Genomic DNA, 22,880 nt, shown 5'->3' with positions numbered 1-22,880 from the left:
GTGCGCAGATGAATGATATATTAAAAAATTTTGCTTTTATTCGGATAGCGGCGAGACGCTCGTCCACAGGCGTGAACGCCAGCACTTGGCGACAAAGTCTCTCTCCCACCACGAATCCGACGCCGAAACTGCGCTTATTCGCATGGCCACTCCAATATATGTCACAATTTATCGTTAACACGATAACTTGAGTAAATTTTGAGGTATCTTGATGAAATTTGGTATGTAGGATCCTAGGCACTCATCTCAGACCGCTATTTAAAATGAACGATATCGGACTATAACCACGCCCACTTTTTCGATATCGAAAATTTCGAAAAATCGAAAAAGTGCGTTAATTCATTACCAAAGACGGATAAAGTGATGAAACTTGGTAGGTGAATTGAACTTATGACGCAGAATAGAAAATTAGTAAAATTTTGGACAATGGGCGTGGCACCGCCCACTTTTAAAAGAAGGTCATTAGAAGTTTTGCAAGCCGTAATTTGGCAGTCGTTAAAGATATCATGATGAAATTTGGCAGGAACGTTACTCCTATTACTATATGTAGGCTTAATAAAAATTAGCAAAATCGGAGAACGAAGATGCCCACTTAAAAAAAAAAAATTTTTTTAAGTCAAATTTTAAAAAAAAGTTAATATCTTTACAGTATATAAGTAAATTATGTCAATATTCAACTCTAGTAATGATATGGTGCAACAAAATGCAAAAATAGAAGAAAATTTCAAAATGGGCGTGGCTCCGCCCTTTTTCATTTAATTTGTCTAGGATACTTTTAATGCCATAAGTCGAACAAAAATTTACCAATCCTTTTGAAATTTGGTAGGGGCTTACATTGTGGGACGATAACTGTTTTCTGTAAAAAAGGGCGAAATCGGTTAAAGCCACGCCCAGTTTGTATACACAGGCGACCGTCTGTCCTTCCGCTCGGCCGTTAACACGATCTTTACTAAACTCCGTTCACGTACTTCTCTGAACTCATTTTGTATTGGTAAAAAAAAAATGACCGAAATCCGGCTATGACCACACCCACTTTTTCGATATCGAAAATTACGAAAAATGAAAAAAATTCCATAATTCTATACCAAATACGAAGAAAGGGATGAAACATTTTAATTGGATTGGTTTATTGACGCAAAATATAACTTTAGAAAAAAACTTTGCAAAATGGGTGTGACACCTACCATATTAAGTAGAAGAAAATGAAAAAGTTCTGCAGGGCGAAATCAAAAGTCCTTGGAATCTTGGCAGGAATACTGTTCTTGGTATTACATATATAAATAAATTAGCGGTACCCGACAGATGATGTTCTGGGTCACCCTGGTCCACATTTTGGTCGATATCTCGAAAACGCCTTCACTTATACAACTGAGGGTCACTCCCATTTAAAACCCTCATTAATACCTTTAATTTGATACCCATATCGTACAAACACATTCTAGAGACACCCCTGGCCCACCTTTATGGCGATATCTCTAAAAGGCGTCCACCTATAGAACTGAGGCCCACTCCCTTTTAAAATACTCATTAGCACCTTTCATTTGATACCCATATCGTAAAGTAACCCCTGGCCCACGTTTATGGCGATATCTCGAAAAGGCGTCCACCCATAGAATTAAGGCCCACTCCCTTTTAAAATAATCATTAAGACCTTTCGTTTGATAGCCATATTGTACAAACGCATTCTAGAGTCACCCCTGGTCCACCTTTATGGCGATATCTCGAAAAGGCGTCCACCTATAGAACTAAGGCCCACCCCCTTTTAAAATACTCAGTAGCACCTTTCGTTTGATACCCATATTGTACAGACGCATTCTAGAGTCAACCCTGGTCCACCTTTATAACGATATCCGAAAAGGCGTCCTCCTATAGAACTAAGGCCCACTCCCTTTTAAAATACGCATTAACACCTTTCATTTGATACCCATATCGAACAAGCAAATTCTAGAGACCCCCTGGTCCACCTTTATGGCGATATCTCGAAAAGGGTTCCGCCTATAGAACTAAGGCCCACTCCCTTTTAAAATACTGATTAACACCTTTCATTTGATACCCATATCGTAAAGTCACCCCTGGCCCCCGTTTATGGCGATATCTCGAAAAGGCGTCCACCCATAGAACTAAGGCCCACTCCCTTTTAAAATAATCATTACGACCTTTCGTTTGATAGCCATATCGTACAAACAAATTCTAGAGTCAGCCCTGGTTCACCTTTATGGCGATATCCCTAAATGGCGTCCACCTATAGAACTATGCCCCACTCCCTCTTAAAATACTCTTTAATACCTTCCATTTGATACACCTGTCATACAAACACATCCCAGGGTTACCCTAGGTTCATTTTCCTACATGGTGATTTTCCCTTATTTTGTCTCCATAGCTCTCAACTGGTGATTTTCCCTTATTTTGTCTCCATAGCTGTCAACTGAGTATGTAATGTTCGGTTACACCCGAACTTAGCCTTCCTTACTTGTTTGTTAACAAGTGTCTGTATGCCTGCGCTGTGTTATCAATATCTGTTTTGTAATTCATACGTATGTCCGTCGGTGTATTCACTATATGTAACATTTCCAATGTATATCTCTTTTTCCATTGTTTCTCTTTTTGGATAACTGAAGCGTCGTCGAAGTTCGGAGTATGCGCCTCCCTGGCACAGTGCGCCATGATTGCTGTTTTGTGGTTATTTGTATGATTACAACTTTTAAAATCAGTTTTGTGTTGTGCGAGACGTGTTTTCAATTCAATTATTTAGTTTCGACGTAGGTATATACAAAAATACGGACAAAACTTTAGATAGACATACTTATAACTATCACATAAAAATACTTAATTTACTTATTAAACATAAACATACACTAAAAAGAAAGCAACAACAACAGGCAGAGGAGATTACAATAAATCTGAAGGAACGTCTGAGCGAAGATGATTTTAAAGCGTTTATTAAGAGTCAGGAATACGTAGGCAACAAACTCACGTTAACATTGAAAAATAAACAAGAGAAAAAGTATGAGGAATTACGGAACAAACGAAACAACATATTCGGCGATAACAACAAAGAGCAAGATTGGTTCATAAATAATACCAAAGTGGATTTTCCACCAGATATAAAATCGCTCTTAACCCAGGGTCCAAAGTTTGCGCTGCCAATTGAGCACAAGAATTTTCCTTTATTTAAATACATCGGGGCCGGTGAAGAGCTAATACAAACACACAAAAGCAAAGAACAACAAGAGGAGTCGCGCACAAAATTTTCTCTGTTGATAAAAGAACATACAAAAACAAGTAAGGAAGGTTAAGTTCGGGTGTAACCGAACATTACATACTCAGTTGAGAGCTATGGTGACAACATAAGGGAAAATAACCATGTAGGAAAATGAACCGAGGGAAACCCTGGAATGTGTTTGTATGACATGTGTATCAAATGAAAGGCATTAAAGAATATTTTATGAGGGAGTGGGCCATAGTTCTATAGGTGGACGCCATTTAGGGATATAGCCATAAAGGTGGACCAGGGTTGATTCTAGAATGCGTTTGTACGATATGGGTATCAAATGAAAGGTATTAATGAGTATTTTAAAAGGGCGTGGACCTAAGTTCTATAGATGGACGCCTTTTCGAGATATCGCCGTAAAGATGGACCAGGGGTGACTCTAGAATGCGTTTGTACGATATGGGTATCAAATGAAAGGTGTTAATGAGCATTTTAAAAGGGAGTAATCCTTAGTTCCATAGGTGGACGCCGTTTCGAGATATCGCCATAAAGGTGGGCCAGGGGTGACTCTAGAATTCGTTTGTGCAATATGGGTATCAAACGAAAGGAGTTAATGAGTACTTTAAGAGGGAGTGGGCCTTTCTGGACCAGGGGTGACTCTAGACTTTGTTTGTGCGATATGGGTATCAACTGAAAGGTGTTAATGAGTATTTTTAAAAGGGAGTGGGCCTTCGTTCTATAGGTGTTCGCCTTTTCGAAATATCGCCGTAAAGATGGACCAGGGGTGACTCTAGAATGCGTTTGTACGATATGGGTATCAAATGAAAGGTGTTAATGAGCATTTTAAAAGGGAGTAATCCTTAGTTCCATAGGTGGACGCCGTTTCGAGATATCGCCATAAAGGTGGGCCAGGGGTGACTCTAGAATTCGTTTGTGCAATATGGGTATCAAACGAAAGGAGTTAATGAGTACTTTAAGAGGGAGTGGGCCTTTCTGGACCAGGGGTGACTCTAGACTTTGTTTGTGCGATATGGGTATCAAATGAAAGGTGTTAATGAGTATTTTTAAAAGGGAGTGGGCCTTCGTTCTATAGGTGTTCGCCTTTTCGAAATATCGCCATAAAGGTGGACCAGGGGTGACTCTAGAATGAGTTTGTACGATATGGGTATCAAATTAAAGGTATTAATGAGAGTTTTAAAAGGGAATGGTGGTAGTTGTATATGTGAAGGCGTTTTCCAGATATCGACCAAAATGTGGACCAGGGTGACCCAGAACATCATCTGTTGGATACCGCTAATTTATTTATATATGTAATACCTGCCAAGATTTTAAGGGTTTTTTATTTCGCCCTGCAGAACTTTTTCATTTTCTTCTACTTAATATGGTAGGTGTCACAACCATTTTATAAAGTTTTTTCTAAAGTTATATTTCGCGTCAATAAAACAATCCAATTACCTTAACATATTTCATCCCTTTTTTCGTATTTGGTATAGAATTATGCCACTTTTTTCATTTTTCGTAATTTTCGATATCGAAAAAGTGGGCGTGGTCATAGTCGGATTTCGTTCATTTTTCATACCAAGATAAAGTGAGTTCAGATAAGTACGTGAACTGAGCTTAGTAAAGATATATCGATTTTTGCTCAAGTTATCGTGTTAACGGCCATGCGGAAGGACAGACGGACGACTGTGTATAAAAACTGGGCGTGACATCAACCGATTTCGCCCATTTTCACAGAAAACAGTTAACGCCATAAAATCTATGCCCCTACCAAATTTCAAAAGGATTGGTTAATTTTTGTTCGACTTATGGCGTTAAAAGTATCCTAGACAAATTAAATGAAAAAGGGCGGAGCCACGCCCTTTTTAAATGTTCTTTTATTTTTGTACTTTGTTGCACCATATCATTACTGGAGTTGAATCTTGACATAATTTACTTATATACTGTAAAGATATTAAATTTTTTGTTAAAATTTTACTTTAAAAAAATTTTTTTTTTAAAAGTGGGCGTGGTCCTTCTCCGGTTTTCCTAATTTTTATTAAGCGCACATATAGTAATAAGAGTAACGTTCCTGCCAAATTTCATCATGATATCTTCAACGACTGCCAAATTACAGCTTGCAAAATTTTAAATTACCTTCTTTTAAAAGTGGGCGGCGCCACGCCCATTGTCCAAAATATTACTAATTTTCTATTTTGCGTCATAAGTTCAACTTATCTACCAAGTTTCGTCGCTTTATCGGTCTTTTGTAATGAATTATCGCACTTTTTCGGTTTTTCGAAATTTTCGATATCGAAAAAGTGGGCGTGGTTATAGTCCGATATCGTTCATTTTAAATAGCGATCTGAGATGAGTGCTCAGGAACCTACATACCAAATTTCATCAAGATACCTCAAAATTTATTCAAGTTATCGTGTTAACGGACGGACGGACGGACGGACGGACATGGCTCAATCAAATTTTTTTTCGATCCTGATTATTTTGATATATGGAAGTCTATATCTATCTCGATTCCTTTATATATGTACAACCAACCGTTATCCAATCAAACTTAATATACTCTGTGAGCTCTGCTCAACTGAGTATAACAAACAAACCCAGTGCAATAGATCGTGCAATAGTGCACAGTGGAACGAACATTTCTTAAACAAAATCACAATATTCGAATTCTAACTTCTGACAAAGGTAATAAAACTGTAGCAATGGAAATAGATGACTACAGTAAGAAAATGAATGAAATTCTAAACGATTTGACCATGTATAGGGTACAAAGACAAGATCCCACATCCGGATTACAAACTAAAAACAACGGTCTAGTAGATAAACTTTTTAAAATGGGTATTATTTCCAAGTCGGAAAGAAATAATATGATCACTACAACGGCACTATCTCCCAGGATCTACGGGTTTCCAAAAGTTCACAAGGAAGGTACTCCACTCAGACCCATATGCTCTGTTTCCTCATCACCGTCCTACGGCCTTTGTAAATATATTGCAAACATTTTGAAAAACTTGACAACGAATTCGAATTATAACATTAAAAATACATTTGACTTCAAAGATAAAATTAATAATACGTATATTTATGACGATGAAAGAATGATTTCTTTCGATGTTGTATCACTGTTTCCTAGTGTTCCAAAACAACTTGCACTTAACATTATACGAGAAAAATGGACCATAATTGAAAAATTCACTAAAATACCTAAGAAAATCTTCATGGAAATTTTAAAGTTCTGCATTGAAGAGAACAGATATTATAATTCAACGACATTATTTATACACAACTGAGAGGATTACCAATGGGATCACCAACGTCACCAGTTATTGCAGACATTTTAATGGAAAAGTTGCTGGATAACAGCGTGGAAAGATTAACAACTAAACCGAGATTACTCACAAAATACGTTGACGACATATTCGCAATAGTCAATGAAAATGAGGTACAAAACACACTGGACGTATTAAATTCTTTTGATAGACATATTAAATTCACTACGGAACTCGAAGCCGACGGAAAGTTACCCTATCTCGACTCAATTATAATAAGACAAGGCAATCAAATGTGGTATAAAAAATCAACATTATCAGGACGCATCATTAATTTTCATTCGAAACATCCTAAGACAATGATAATTAATACAGAAATGGGCTGTATAAAACAAATGTTGAATATATCGGACGACACTTACCACAATGAGGTTAAGAAAGAAATAACAGTATTATTAAAAGATAATGATTTTCCGGATAACATTATTAAAACTTTAATAAGAAGAGCTCTTTCAAAAAATGTGAAAACTAGATCAAATAAAGCGAAAGTATTTAAATCTGTACTTTATGTACCTAAACTATCAGAGCGCCTTGCAAAATCTGATTGCTATAATAGTGAGGAAATAAAAATAGCCCACAAGCCAATCAACACATTAAAATGGATTTTCAATCGTACGAAATCGCTAATACCAGAAACAGAAAAAAGTGACGTTATATACAAAATACTTTGCAGAGGTAAAGAATTATGTAACAAGATATATGTGGGTACTACGAAATCAAAATTGAAAACACGTCTCTCACAACACAAAACTGATTTTAAAAGTTGTAATCATACAAATAACCACAAAACAGCAATCATGGCGCACTGTGCCAGGGAGGCGCATACTCCGAACTTCGACGACGCTTCAGTTATCCAAAAAGAGAAACAATGGAAAAAGAGATATACATTGGAAATGTGACATATAGTGAATACACCGACGGACATACGTATGAACTACAAAACAGATATTGATAACACAGCGCAAGCATACAGACACTTGTTAACAAAAAAGAAACAGTTTAATACTCCTCGTTATACAGTACGAATGTGAAATAATGTAGGTATCAAGTGTTTTGATTAAAATATAAAATTATTGTTTGTTACATTATATGTTTTTATGTTTGTTGTTAGTTCGCCCTTGAAGACAATTACCGATGTGTAATCGGAATATATTGGCACAAAATATAAACACCGTGTTTTTATTTATATGACCTCGAGCCAGCAAGAAAAAAGGTAAAATTTAATAGGTCGCTAAACAATCATAACTATTATTATACTCAGTTGAGCAGAGCTCACAGAGTATATTAACTTTGATTGGATAACGGTTGGTTGTACAGGTATATAGGAATCGAGATAGATATAGACTTCCATATATCAAAATCATCAGTATCGAAAAAAAATTTGATTGAGCCATGTCCGTCCGTCCGTCCGTCCGTCTGTCCGTTAACACGATAACTTGAGTAAATTTTGAGGTATCTTGATGAAATTTGGTATGTAGGTACCTGGGCACTCATCTCAGATCGCTATTTAAAATGAACTATATCGGAATATAACCACGCCCACTTTTTCGATATCGAAAATTTCGAAAAACACTCATCTCAGATCGCTATTTAAAATGAACTATATCGGAATATAACCACGCCCACTTTTTCGATATCGAAAATTTCGAAAAACCGAAAAAATGCGATAATTCATTGCCAAAGGCGGATAAAGCGATGAAACTTGGTAGATGGGTTGACGTTAAGACGCAGAATAGAAAATTAGTAAGATTTCGGACAATGGACGTGGCACCGCCCACTTTTACAAGAAGGTAATTTAAAAGTTTTGCAAGCTGTAATTTGGCAGTCGTTGAAGATATCATGATGAAATTTGGCAGGAACGTTACTACTATTACTATATATGTGCTAAATAAAAATTAGCAAAATCGGATGAAGAACACGCCCACTTTAAAAAAAAAAATTTTAAAAGTAAAATTTTATCAAAAAATTTTATATCTTTACTTTATATTAGTAAATTAAGTCAAAATTCAACTCCAGTAATGATATGATGCAACAAAATACAAAAATAAAAGAAAATTTCAAAATGGGTGTGGATCCACCCATTTTCATTTAGTTTGTCTAGAATACTTTTAATGCCATAAGTCGAACAAAAATTTACCAATCCTTATTAAATTTGGTAGGGGCAGAGATTCTATGACGGTAACTGTTTTCTGTGAAAATGGGCGAAATCGGTGGAAGCCACGCCCAGTTACACAGTCCACCGTCTGTCCTTCCGCTCGGCCGTTAACACGATAACTTGAGCAAAAACCGATATATCTTTACTAAACTTAGTCCACGTACTTATCTGAACTCACTTTTTCTTGGTATAAAAAATTGGCCGAAATCCGACTATAACCACGCCCACTTTATCGATATCGAAAATTACGAAAAATGAAAATAATGCCATAATCCTATACCAAATACGAAAAAAGTGATGAAACATGGTAATTGGATTGGTTTATTGACGCAAAATATAACTTTAGAAAAAACTTTGTAAAATGGGTGTGACACCTACCATATTAAGTAGAAGAAAATGAAAAAGTTCTGGAGGGCAAAATCAAAAGCCCTTGGAATCTTGGCAGGAATACTGCTCGTGGTATGAGATATATATATAAATTAGCAGTACCCGACAGATGATGTTCTGGGTCACCCTGGTCCACATTTTGGTCAATATCGCGAAAACGCCTTCACATATACATCTAAGGGCCACTCGCTTTTAAAACCCTCATTAATACCTTTAATTTGATATCCATATCGTACAAACACATTCTAGAGTGACCCTTGGTCCACCTTTATGGCGATATCTAGAAAAGGCGTCCACCTATAGAACTAAGGATTACTCTCTTTTAAAATACTCATTACCACCTTTCGTTTGATACCCATATCGTACAAACACATTATAGAGTCACCCCTGGCCCACCCTAATGGCGATATCTCGAAAAGGCGTCCACCTATAGACCTAATGCCCACTCCCTCTTAAAATGCTCAGTAACACCTTTCGTTTTATACCCATATCGTACGAACATTCTAGAGTTACCCGTGGCCCACCCTAATGGAGATATCTCGAAAAGGCGTCCACCTATAGACCTAATACCCACTCCCTCTTATAACGCTCAGTAACGCCTTTCGTTTGATACCCATATCGTACAAACATTCTAGAGTCACCCCTGGCCCACCCTAATGGCGATATCTCGAAAAGGCGTCCACCTATAGACCTAATGCCCACTCCCTCTTAAAATGCTCAGTAACACCTTTCGTTTGATACCCATATCGTACAAACATTCTAGAGTCACCTTTGGTCCGCCTTTATGGCGATATCTCGAAAAGGCGTCCACCTATAGAACTAAGGATTACTCCCTTTTAAAATACTCATTATCACCTTTCATTTGATACCCATATCGTACAAACACATTCTAGAGTCACCCCTGGCCCACCCTAATGGCGATATCTCGAAAAGGCGTCCACCTATAGACCTAATGCCCGCTCCCTCTTAAAATGCTCAGTAACACCTTTCGTTTGATACCCATATCGTACAAACAAATTCTAGAGTCAGCCCTGGTCCACCTTTATGGCGATATCCCTAAATGGCATCCATCCATAGAACTATGGCCTACTCTCTCTTAAAATACTCTTTAATACCTTCCATTTGATGCACATGTCATACAACCACATTCTAGGGTTACCCTAGGTTCATTTTCCTACATGGTGATTTTCCTTATTTTGTCTCCATAGCTCTCAACTGAGTATGTAATGTTCGGTTACACCCGAACTTAGCCTTCCTTACTTGTTTTTAATTATTTAAAATTTTTTTTTTTAAAAAGTTTTTATTTTTAAACAATTTAATTTTTTTATATTTAAACACTTATTTTTTCATTTTTAACATTTAATTTTATTTTTAAATATTTTAATTTTTAATTTTTTTAGGTTTTTTTATTTATATTTGGGCAATACACTGTATGTGCTATGCTTCAATCAATATTGTGACGAATTTTAGCATCACTAATTGATCTCACATCCCTAAAGTTATTAAATAAAGGCATAACAACATTAAAGCAAGCTACATAAACACATTAATCATGTTGTTGTTGTTGTAGCAGTGCTTCGCCCCACCTAACAGCTGCGACCGATCACAAATTGTCATCAATATCCTCTAACGGGAGTCCATTGAAATATGCTGTTTCAACAGGGGTGGACCATAATGAGAGCGGTGTTAGAGGTTTTGGTCCCACATTACAATTAAAGAGATGGTTGGTGCCATGTGGGGACACATTGCAAGCGGGGCATACATTTTGTATGTCGGGGTTGATTCTGGATAGGTAAGAGTTTAACCTGTTACAGTATCCAGATCGAAGTTGAGCTAGAATGACTCGTGTTTCCCTGGGGAGTGTGCGTTCCTCTTCCGCAAGTTTTGGGTACTGTTCTTTGAGTACTGGATTCACCGGGCAATTCCTGGCATAAAGGTCAGACGCCTGTTTGTGGAGTTCACCAAGGATCTGCTTGTGTTTTGGATGAGTTCTCAGGTGCCGTATTTCCTCAAAATGCTCACGGAGATGACTCCTTAAGCAGGCGGTGTTGACTCATCAATCAGATGTCTGTTGGGATGCTCAGGTTTCTGGATATGCAACAGGACCTGTTTGGTTAGCATCTCATTTCTCTCCCTGATGGGGAGTATTCTTTCCTCATTATGTAGATGGTGTTCTGGGTACATAAGAAGACAGCCCCTGGCGATTCTGAGAGCAGTATTTTGGCAGGCCTGTAGCTTCACATTAATCATCATTTAAACATGTACATACAAGGCAGCAGAGAGAGACTCACCATCAGCCGAAGTAGTACTCACATAAACACACGCATATGGCTATGCGAGAGGCTATAAACTACAAACACATGCACATATATGGCTGGTAACCATGAAGTTCGCGAAGTTACTAGACCTTAGGAGAAATGGGTGGACGAGGCAACAGAGAGTGTAAAAGCAGCGAAAGCTGAGTAGTCAGTAATCAGTTTGATTTAAGCACGTTATTGGTTGCAATTTATTTTACAATTTAAAATAATTTCCACTTCCTTAATTGAGCATTAAAATGACTATGTTTTATTTAAAAACACGTATATATAAAAAAAACCTGAGAAGAACGCAGAGATTTTTAAGTAAGAAATGTTTTGTCAATCGAATGTCCATATATATATATATATATATATATATGTATATATGTAACTTTAATTCTATAGAACTGCGAAACTAAATTGAGTTATTTGAATTACTTTAAAATTGTAACTAGGCCCTGAAAAAGACCACAATAAACGGTCGAAACGTCGGCAATAAAATAATAAAGGCGTTTTTCCAATTATTTAGGGCGGAAACCCGATTATAGAAAATTATGCATAAAAACAAAACAGTCGGTAATATCAACATGTATGCATAAGTGTTATTGTGAAGTACTTTCAACGTAGTCTAATAAAGACAACTTTTGCATTATTGATTATTGGAGTTATTTATTCAACAGTTTAGCGATACGAACGTTAGAAGAAGGTGTAAAATAAGTGAAGCTTCCCTAAATTCGTTACAATATAATAGAAACCATGGAAACAACTCATTTCTTAAAATTTTACATGGATAAGACACTCTTGTGAATTGCCCAATTTATTTTCTCAGCTTATACCAATTTTTTGATTGGGTTTTAATTTTAAAATTTTCTAAAATGTTTTCTTTGCTTTTTAATTCTTTGCTTTAAAATTTTTTACACTTTGTGTTTTTTACCTTTATTTATTTTATGCCTTTACATTTTGTATATCTATATATATAAAAATGGTGTGAAAAATGTATAGTAATTCATCAATTGAGAACGGCAGGACCGATTTGGCTCAAATTTTTTTTCAGTTCTTCGTAATTGCTAGGAGAAGGTTTTTACGAAAGAAAAATTTTGGGAAAACCCTGTTGAAAAGTCGGAAAATTGGAGAAATCGAAAATTGAGAACGGCAGGACCGATTTGGCTCAAACTTTTTTTCAGTTCTTCGTAATTGCTAGGGGAAGGTTTTTACGAAAGAAAATTTTGGGAATACCCTGCGGAAAAGTCGGAAAATTGGAGAAATCGAAAATTGAGAACGGCAGGACCGATTTCGCTCCAATTTTTTTTCAGTTTTTCGTAATTGCTAGGAGAAGGTTTTTACGAAAGAAAATTTTGGGAAAACCCTGCGGAAAAGTCGGAAAATTGGAGAAATCGAAAATTGAGAACGGCAGGACCGATTTGGCTCAAATTTTTTTTCAGTTCTTCTTAATTGCTAGGAGAAGGTTTTTACGAAAGAAAATTTTGGGAAAACCCTGTGGAAAAGTCGGAAAATTGGAGAAATCGAAAATTGAGAACGGCAGGACCGATTTGGCTCAAACTTTTTTTCAGTTCTTCGTAATTGCTAGGGGAAGGTTTTTGCGAAAGAAAATTTTGGGAATACCCTGCGGAAAAGTCGGAAAATTGGAGAAATAGAAAATTGAGAACGGCAGGACCGATTTGGCTCAAATAACAGAGTTTAAACAGATAAATAACAGATGATGCTGTGTTTCTGTAAATTTCGGATAATTGTGAAATTCATTGTGATAAAATTACATTTTGAGTGGAGAAATTAACGGGATAAATAACAGATGGCGCTGTGCTTAGGTTGAGCGTAATTTGACAGGTGCACTTTTCTCATTGTCATTTTTTATTAAACAAATGTGCTATTTTTCTTGCTGCAATTGATTCGAGTTTTTCTGATTTTCGTGTTCATCGATTTATTTTTCTGATTTCGGATAGTCATATATCGCGTATCACATCCACAAACGGTACAAGCATTACGAGCATTTGAAATTCTTTTGCGATATTTATCAATTCGATCATTTTTTAAGAAAATAAGTTTGCGTGTAAAAAGTGAGGTTATTTTCTAGAACTGCGGGCATATATTGCGATACATTCATTCCGTAAGTATTTTTTTTTAAGAATTTTTTTTTATTAGGATTAGTCAAAAATTACTTTATTGCATTTTAGCTAGAGTTATTTGCTTGACTAATGCCTCTTATTAGACGATCAAACCTTGGACGACGTACACGCCGTGCAATAATTAGTCAGAATGTCCGTGATAATCAAACGCAAGAGGAACGTGCAGAAGAAAATGAATGGAGACGTGCCCATATTGCACAAGTTCGCGCTGCACAATCATCACCACAAATTCAACAAAATGTTGTTAGAACACCAGCCATAAATGCAGGCTTGAACCGCGCTGCTTTCGAATACGATTCCGCATATCGGCTCATTGTCTGTCGTATGCCAGCATTGCAAACCTTTGAAGTTTCAATCAGAAACCCCCGGCTTATGCTGCGCTGGTGGCAAATTGAAATTACCCGTTTTAACCCACCCGCCAGAGCCATTGTATTCGTTACTCTATGGAAACATAATCCTCTATGGAAATATAATTCTAGAGAATACACAAAAATATAACAGATGCTTTCAAATGACATCATTTGGAGTTCAAGTTGTTGATGTAACCGGCTACAATCCCACTTTTAAAGTAGTGATGTCCCATTATTATCAAAATGAACAATTATTGTTATATTTTTTTGAAATTGCTTCCAAACATTCAGATTCAAGGGCAAATTCACCATCGAGCGGGCGCCACTAACGAACGAAGATCATAAGAACAAAAATTGATCATAAGTTCCTTCAGATCTATTTCGTTGGTGATTCGGCAATTGAACTAGATCAGCGTCGTGCAATTTTTACTGCGACTAAACGTGAAATGATCAAACAATTGCAAAATCTTCTGCATGAGCATAATGAATTGGTCAGATTGTTCAAAACAGCATTGGATATGAAGCCTTCAGACGACCACAAAATCATTATTAGAGCAGACAAAAGACCCGCTGGAGGCCATGCAAGACAATTCAATGCTCCCACTATAAATGAAGTCGCAGTGGTGATTGTTGGCGAGAATAAGGAATCACGCGATATTGTTCTTTACCGTCGGGATGGTGGACAATTGAAGCGCGTTTACGAGACGCATCGGTCATATGATGCACTTCAATACCCGTTGATGTTCTGTCGTGGAGAGGATGGATATCACTTCAATATAAAGATGGTTAATCGAATGACAGGTTTGTTTATAAGTCATCACTTCTATTTTATTTTGCAACCGAGTTCGAATTCATATTTCAGGAGAAGAAACGAATAAGAAGGTCAGCTCAATGAATTTTTATGCGTATCGTTTGATGATTCGGCGCGATGTTGACAATCATCTGTTGAGATATCGCCGGTTGTTTCAACAGTACTGCGTTGACATGTACGTCAAGGTCGAAACGGAGCGCCTCAATTTCATTCGTTTCAATCAGTCCAAGTTACGATCAGATGAATACATGCACTTGCGTGATGCCATGGCTACTGAAGGAGACGCAACCAACATCGGTTGTTTGACCATTCTTCCAGCTACTTACGTTGGAAGCACGCGCCACATGCATGAGTACGCTCAGGATGCGATGACGATGTGAGGAATTACGGACGTCCGGATTTATTCATCACGTTCACTTGCAATCCGAAATGGCCTGAAATTACGAATCTCTTGCTGACAGGACATACATCCAGCGATCGACATGACATCATTGCACTAGTGTTCAGACAAAAGATCAAAGTACTCATGGATTACATCGTTAAGCATAAGGTTTTTGGCATAATCCGTTGTTGGATGTACTCGGTTGAATGGCAGAAGCGTGGCTTACCACATGCACACATTTTGCTTTGGATGCTCGACACGATCCGTCCAGATGATAGTGATTCGATCATTTCGGCCGAAACACCAGATCCAGAAACTGATCCGGAGCTGTATTCCGTTGTGATAAGGAACATGATCCATGGGCCTTGCGGACTCCACAACCCAGACTCGCCGTGCATGGAAAACGGAAATTGCACAAAGCGTTTCCCCCGTCCGTTGGTGGCTGACACAATCTCTGGAATCGACGGATATCCATTGTATCGGCGTCGTTCTCCAGATGACAATGGCAAATCAATCGTGATGAAAGGAAACAATGTCATCGTCGATAACCACTGGATCGTTCCATATTGTCCGCTTTTGTCGAAAACGTTCTCAACTCACTGCAATGTTGAGTACTGCAATTCCATTAAATCCATCAAGTACGTTTGCAAATATGTGAACAAAGGGAGCGACATGGCGGTATTTGGCATTGTTGAACCGAATGCAAACGACGAGGTAACGCGCAATTTCAACTTGGACGTTACGTGAGTTGTAACGAGGCAATTTGGCGGCTGTTTCCGTTTCCGATTCATGAACGTCACCCGACTGTGGTACATTTGGCAGTACACTTGGAGAACGGCCAGCATGTCTACTTTACGGACGCAAATGCAGCGCAAAGAGCAGAACAGCCACCAACTACAACGTTGACAAATTTCTTTTCAACATGCCCCAAGCGATCCGTTTGCAAGGACTTTACTATATTCGGAAATGCCACGCTGTTATACATTTAACGCTGCATCAAAGAGGTTTCAACGCCGGAAAAAAGGTAATGTTGTTGCTGGCTTTACTGATGTCTATTCCACCGATGCTCTCGGATGAATATAAACAGTTCATCCACGCCAAGACGAATGCTTCTATCTTCGCTTGCTTTTGGTTAACGTCAGAGGCCCTACATCCTTCGATTCCCTGCGTACTGTGGATGGTGAGCTATGCGCCACTTTTCGAGAGGCTTGCCAACGTTTGAATTTGCTTGAAAACGATACACATTGGGACTCCACTCTCGCCGATGCAACTGTTTCTTCGCCAGCGAATCAAATACGTACATTGTTTGCGATCATCATAGCCCCATGTCATCCATCGGACCCGATCGCATTGTGGGACAAATATAAGGACGAGATGGCTGACGACATTTTATGCAGATTTCGCATGACAACTTTGAATTTCGATCTTCAAATTAATGACGACATGCGCAACGAAGCGTTAGTTCTGATCGAAAACATGTGCATCCTCATGTGCGGCAGTCTGGTGTCAACATTGGGAATGCCACCGCCAAATCGTTCGATAAACGATGCATTCAATCGGGAGCTGCAACGGGAGCAAGACTATGATCGAGATGAGCTGGATGACCAAGAATTCAGCGACAGCGAAATTGATGCGAGAATGCAAAATCATCATTTGGGATGAATGCACGATGTCGCATAAACGAGCTTTTGAGGCAGTTGACCGAACGATGAAGGATTTACGAGGTGATTCGAGACAATTTGGTGGGGCTATGATATTGCTCTCTGGAGATTTTCGCCAAACATTACCTGTCATCCCGAAATCTACTGCTGCCGATGAAATTAATGTATGCCTGAAATCGTCGTTTTTGTGGCGGCATGTCAAGAAGTTGAAATTGACCACGAACATGAGAGTTGCGTTGCAGAACGACTCATCGGCTCTTGAATTCTCGAGAAAACTGCTGGCGCTTGGCAATGGCCAAATACCTGTTGATGTTACCACTGGATTAATATCGTTCCCGGAAAATTTTTGCGAGTTCACATCGTCGAAAGAAGAACTCATCACCAAAGGGTTCCCCGGCATTGCACAAAATTATAAAAATCTCGTTTGGATTAGAACGGGCAATACTTGCAGCGAAGAATAAGGACGTCGATAGCTTGAATTTGATTATTCAAAGTCAAATAGCTGGAGAACTGCATTCGTGCAAATCCGTTGACAGCGTGCCCGACGAGGCTGAAGCGACAAACTATCCGACAGAATTTTTGAACTAGCTTGATGTGCCAGCAACTCCGCCGCATAATTTACAATTGAAAGAGGGATCGATCATAATCATGTTGCGGAATCTGAATCATCCGAAATTGTGCAACGGTACGCGGTTGTCCGTCAAGAAACTGATGAAAAATGTGATTCAAGCTACGATCATCAAGGGCAAATTCAAGGGAGAGGAAGTCCTTATCCCACGAATTCCGATTATTCCATCTGATCTTCCATTCCATTTCAAGCGGATTCAGTTTCCCGTTCGATTGGCTTTTGCGATGACAATCAATAAATCGCAAGGCCAATCGTTGGAAGTCTGTGGGATTGATCTCGAATTTCCCCGTTTTTCGCACGTTCAGCTGTACGTTGCCTGTTCGCGTGTTGGGAAACCGTCTTCGTTGTTTGTTTTTGCGCCGGAAAACAAAACAAAAAACATTGTTCATCATATGGCTCTCTAATGATTTCGATTCCGTTCAAATAAATAACATTTAAATTTGAACTATTTGTGTTTTATTATCCTTGAAGTATATCTGAAGGCGTTAAATTGGGGAGTGCCACACCTCTTTTCTACATGAAAGGAAAAGGGAAATGAATAGGAAGGGGAAAGAAAAAGGAAAAATAAAGAAATATTTAAAGGAGAAAAGAGGGAGAAAGCGAACAGGGAGATTAAAGCTTGAGATAGGAAGCGAGGTGCGGAATTTTTTATAGGGGCTTCTAAATGACAGATGCTTCCGTTTACAGGAAAAGTTTGTAAAGCACTGGCAGGAATATTACCGGGCAGGATAACATCTGCCGGGCCAGCTAGTTTTTAATATTTTTTTGTTTTTTAACTTTTTTGCACATTTTATTTTTTATTACAATTTTTTTTTTGTTTTATTTCTGAGCTTTCAAGTTTTAAATTTTGCTTAATATCTTAATTTTAAATTTTTTTATATTATTTTAATCTTTTCCCTTATATTTTTATTTTTAGATTCTAATTTTGGATTGGTTTTTAATTTAAAATTTTTCTTAAATATTCTGCTTTTGTTTTAACATTTACTGAAATTGTTTGTTTAAAATTTTTTATTTTTCACCCTTCTTGTTTTTCTTACCTTTACATTCTTTTTATCGATTTTTACATCTTTTATAATTTTTTTTTGAAATTTTTTCTTTTTTTACCTTATTAAATTTTTTATTTCTGTTTAAGTTTTTGATTTTTTTATTGATATGTATATTCTTTTTATTCTTATTTATTTGTCTTTTTGCTTTAAAATTTTATGAAATTTTTTATTTTTTTGTATCTTTTTACCTTTTATTTATTTATATATTATCATTATTTTCTTTCACATTTTTGTTTTAATTTTCTAGTTTTTGTGTTTTTCGCTTTTTTTCTTTTAGTTGTTTTTTTTTATAATTTTTTTTTTGTCATTTCAATGTGATTGATTGGTAATACCATAAAACTTCAGGAAACTATGTCTTTTTTGCGCAAATTTAACCAAGAAAATAAATAGTTTAAGAATTGTTTTCGTCTGTACGTACAGTAACATTATGAATCAGTCTCAAAATAATACATTCTTAGGCAACCCATTTCGTATCTCGTTTCGAACGTTGTTGAAGGTTTAATTAAATTATAACTTTGAAGTACCGGTTATCTAAAGTCAGATGTCCGATATATAACCGGTTGAGAACTTGCCAAAACGGAGGTATTTAAGAACTGTCCGTGATAGATTCGATTGAGACCGAGACCACTGTGTAGAAGTGGATTATTGAAAGCATTGAGTCAGAGTCAGCAATTCTGAGCCAGTATTAAGGATTTATTCGGCTCATTAAAGTAAAAAACAGGTTTCGAGGGTCGCAGTTAAAAAAAAATTACCAAGTAAATTAGTTGTAAAATCCAAGCTGACAGTGATTTATTAACCCATATATTTAGCGACGCGGCCGGTAAATAGAGAAATAAAACCAGAGCGCGTAAGCTAATAAACGTACTAGGCTTTATTGGTACAGTAAAGAAACTAAATTTAACTTACACTTTACTAAATATTAAACGTAATGTCAAGCAATAGTGAAGAGCGTTATAATCGTATGGTTTTAACAACAGGACTTGAAAATGAAACCAGTCTAACTGCATTATGAGAGTGTACGAATTTTAGTAAATAAAAGAAGAGGTAAATATACAATGTACATAATATGATTTGACTGTCGGGAGAATTAGCTAAAGGTGATAGGTGAAAACGATAACAACTTTGAGGATAGTACTCGATTGTGTTTGATAACCAATAGTATCTGTTTGTGGCTGTCGCCACATTACTCCCCTTGTTTCTTTTTTTTTATACTCAGTTGAGCAGAGCTCACAGAGTATATTAACTTTGATTGGATAACGGTTGGTTGTACAGGTATAAAGGAATCGAGATAGATATAGACTTCCATATATCAAAATCATCAGTATCGAAAAAAAATTTGATTGAGTCATGTCCGTCCGTCTGGGCACTCATCTCAGATCGCTATTTAAAATGAACGATATCGGACTATAACCACGCCCACTTTTTCGATATCGAAAATTTCGAAAACCGAAAAAGTGCGATAATTCATTACAAAGACGGATAAAGCGATGAAACTTGGTAGGTGAGTTGAACTCATGACGCAGAATAGAAAATTAGTAAAATTTTGGACAATGGGCATGGCACCGCCCACTTTTAAAAGAAGGTAATTTATAATTCTGCAACCTGTAATTTGGCAGTCGTTGAAGATATCATGATGAAATTTGGCAGGAACGTTACTCCTATTACTATATGTATGATTAATAAAAATTAGCAAAATTGAAGAACAACCACGCCCACTTAATAAAAATTTTTTTTAAGTAAAATTTTAACAAAAAATTTAATATCGTTACAGTATATAAGTAAATTATGTCAACATTCAACTCCAGTAATGATATGGTGCAACAAAATACAAAAATAAAAGAAAATTTCAAAATGGGCGTGGCTCCGCCCTTTTTCATTTAATTTGTCTAAAATACTTTTAATGCCATAAGTCGAACAAAAATTTACCAATCCTTTTGAAATTTGGTAGGAGCATAGATTCTATGGCGATAACTGTTTTCTGAGAAAATGGGCGAAAGCGCTTGAAGCCACGCCCAGTTTTTATACACAGTCGACCGTCTGTCCTTCCGCTCGGGCGTTAAAACGATAACTTGAGCAAAAATCGATATATCTTTACTAAACTCAGTTCACGTTATTATCTGAACTCACTTTGTATTGGTATAAAAAATGGTCGAAATCCGACTATGACGACGCCCACTTTTTCGATATCGAAAATTACGAAAAATGAAAAAAATTCTATACCAAATGCGAAAAAGGGATGAAACATGGTAATTGAGTTGGTTTTTTGACGCAAAATATAACTTTAGAAAAAACTTTGTAAAATGGGTGTGACAAAGAAGAAAATGAAAAAGTTCTGCAGGGCGAAATCAACAGCCCTTGGAATCTTGGCAGGAAAACTGTTCGTGGTATTGCATATATAAATAAATTAGCGGTACCCGACAGATGATTTTCTGGATCACCCTGGTCCACATTTTGGTCGATATCGCGAAAACACCTTCACATATACATCTAAGGGCCACTCGCTTTTAAAACCCTCATTAATACCTTTAATTTGATACCCATATCCTACAAACACATTCTAGAGTCACCCCTGGCCCACCTTTATGGCGATATCTCGAAAACGCTTTCACATATACAACTAAAGGCCATTTTAAATCCTCATTAATACCTTTAATTTGATATATCGTACAAACGCATTATAGGGTCACCCCTGGTCCACCTTTATAACGATATCTCGAAAAGGCGTCCACCTATAGAACTAAGGCCCACTCCCTTTTAAAATACTCATACAAACACACTCCAGGGTTACCCTAGGTTCATTTTCCTACATGGTGATTTCCCCTTATTTTGTCTCCATAGCTCTCAGCTGAGTATGTAGTATTCGGTTACACCCGAACTTAGCCTTCCTTATTTGTTTTCTTAAAAAATAAATATTAAAAAAAAATTGTACATTGAAATGAGAAAAAACAAATTACTTACTTGCTTAATTGGCGCTTAACCGTCTAAACGGTTATGGCCGTCCAACAAGGCACGCCAGTCGCTCCTTCGCTCCGCCAACGGACGCCAATTGGTCACACCAAGCGAGTTTAAATCGTTTTCCGCTTGGTCCTTCCAACGGAGTGGGGGCCCCCTCTACCTCTGCTTCCATAGGCGGGTTCCGGTAGAAACACTTTATTGGCCGGAGCATCATCTTTCATTCGCATAACATGGCCTAGTCAGCGCAGCCGCTGTGTTTTAATTCGCTGGACTATGTTGATGTCTGCGTATAGCTCGTACAGCTCATCATTAAATCTTCTTCGGTACTCGCCATCGCCAACGCGTAGAGATCCATAAATCTTTCGAAGAACTTTTCTCTCGAACACTCCCAAAGCCGCTGCATCTGCTGTTGTCATGGTCCATGCTTCTGCCCCATATAGCAGGATGGGTACGATAAGTGACTTGTAGAGTATGATTTTCGTTCGCCGAGAGAGGACTTTACTTTTCAATTGCCTACCTAGTCCAAAGTAGCATTTATTGGCAGGATTGATTCTTCGCTGGATTTCAGTGCTGATGTTGTTGCTAGTGTTGATGCTGGTTCCCAAATAAACGAAGTCTTTTACTATTTCGAAATTATGGCTGCCAACAGTAGCGTGGTTGCCAAGGCGCGTATTCGCTGAATCTTTGCTCGATGACAGCAGGTACTTCGTTTTGTCCTCATTCACCATAAAAACCCATTTTTACCGCTTCTTTTTCCAGTTTGGAGAAAGCAGAACTAACAGCGCGGGTGTTTAGGCCGATGATATCAATGTCATCAGCATATGCCAGTAATTGGACGCTTTTGTAGAATATTGGTCCAGTGCGGTTAAGTTCTGCAGCTAGTATAATTTTCTCCAGCATCTAATTAAAGAAATCGCACAATAGGGGGTCACCCTGTCTGAAACCTCGTTTAGTTTCGAACGGCTCGGAGAGGTCGTTCCCAATTCTGACTGAGCTGATGGTGTTGCTCAACGTCATTTTGCACAGCCGTATAAGTTTTACGGGGAAACCAAATTCAGACATAGCGGCATATAGCCAGCTCCTTTTCGTGCTGTCGAAGGCGGCTTTAAAGTCGACGAAGAGGTGATGTGTGTCGATTCTCTTTTCACGGGTTTTTTCCAAGATTTGGCGCATTGTGAAAATCTGGTCGATGATAGATTTACCAGGCCTGAAGCCGCACTGATAAGGTCCAATCAGCCGGTTCACGGTGGGCTTCAATCTTTCGCACAATACACTTGAAAGGAACTTCTATGCGATATTAAGAAGGCTGAATCAACGATAGTTGGTGCATTTTGCAGTATCCCCCTTCTTGTGGACTGGGCAAAGAACACTTAGATTGCAATCGTCGGGCATGCACTCGTCCGCCCATATTTTGCTAAGAAGCTCCTGCATACGCCTTACCAACTCCTCGCTGCCGTACTTGAATAGCTCCGCAGGCAATCCATCAGCGCCCACGGCCTTGTTGTTTTTCAATCTGGTTATTGC

The sequence above is a fragment of the Eurosta solidaginis genome, chromosome 1, assembly GCF_040869045.1.
Source record: "Eurosta solidaginis isolate ZX-2024a chromosome 1, ASM4086904v1, whole genome shotgun sequence".
Lineage (NCBI taxonomy): Eukaryota > Metazoa > Arthropoda > Insecta > Diptera > Tephritidae > Eurosta > Eurosta solidaginis.
This window is presented reverse-complemented; position numbering follows the sequence as displayed.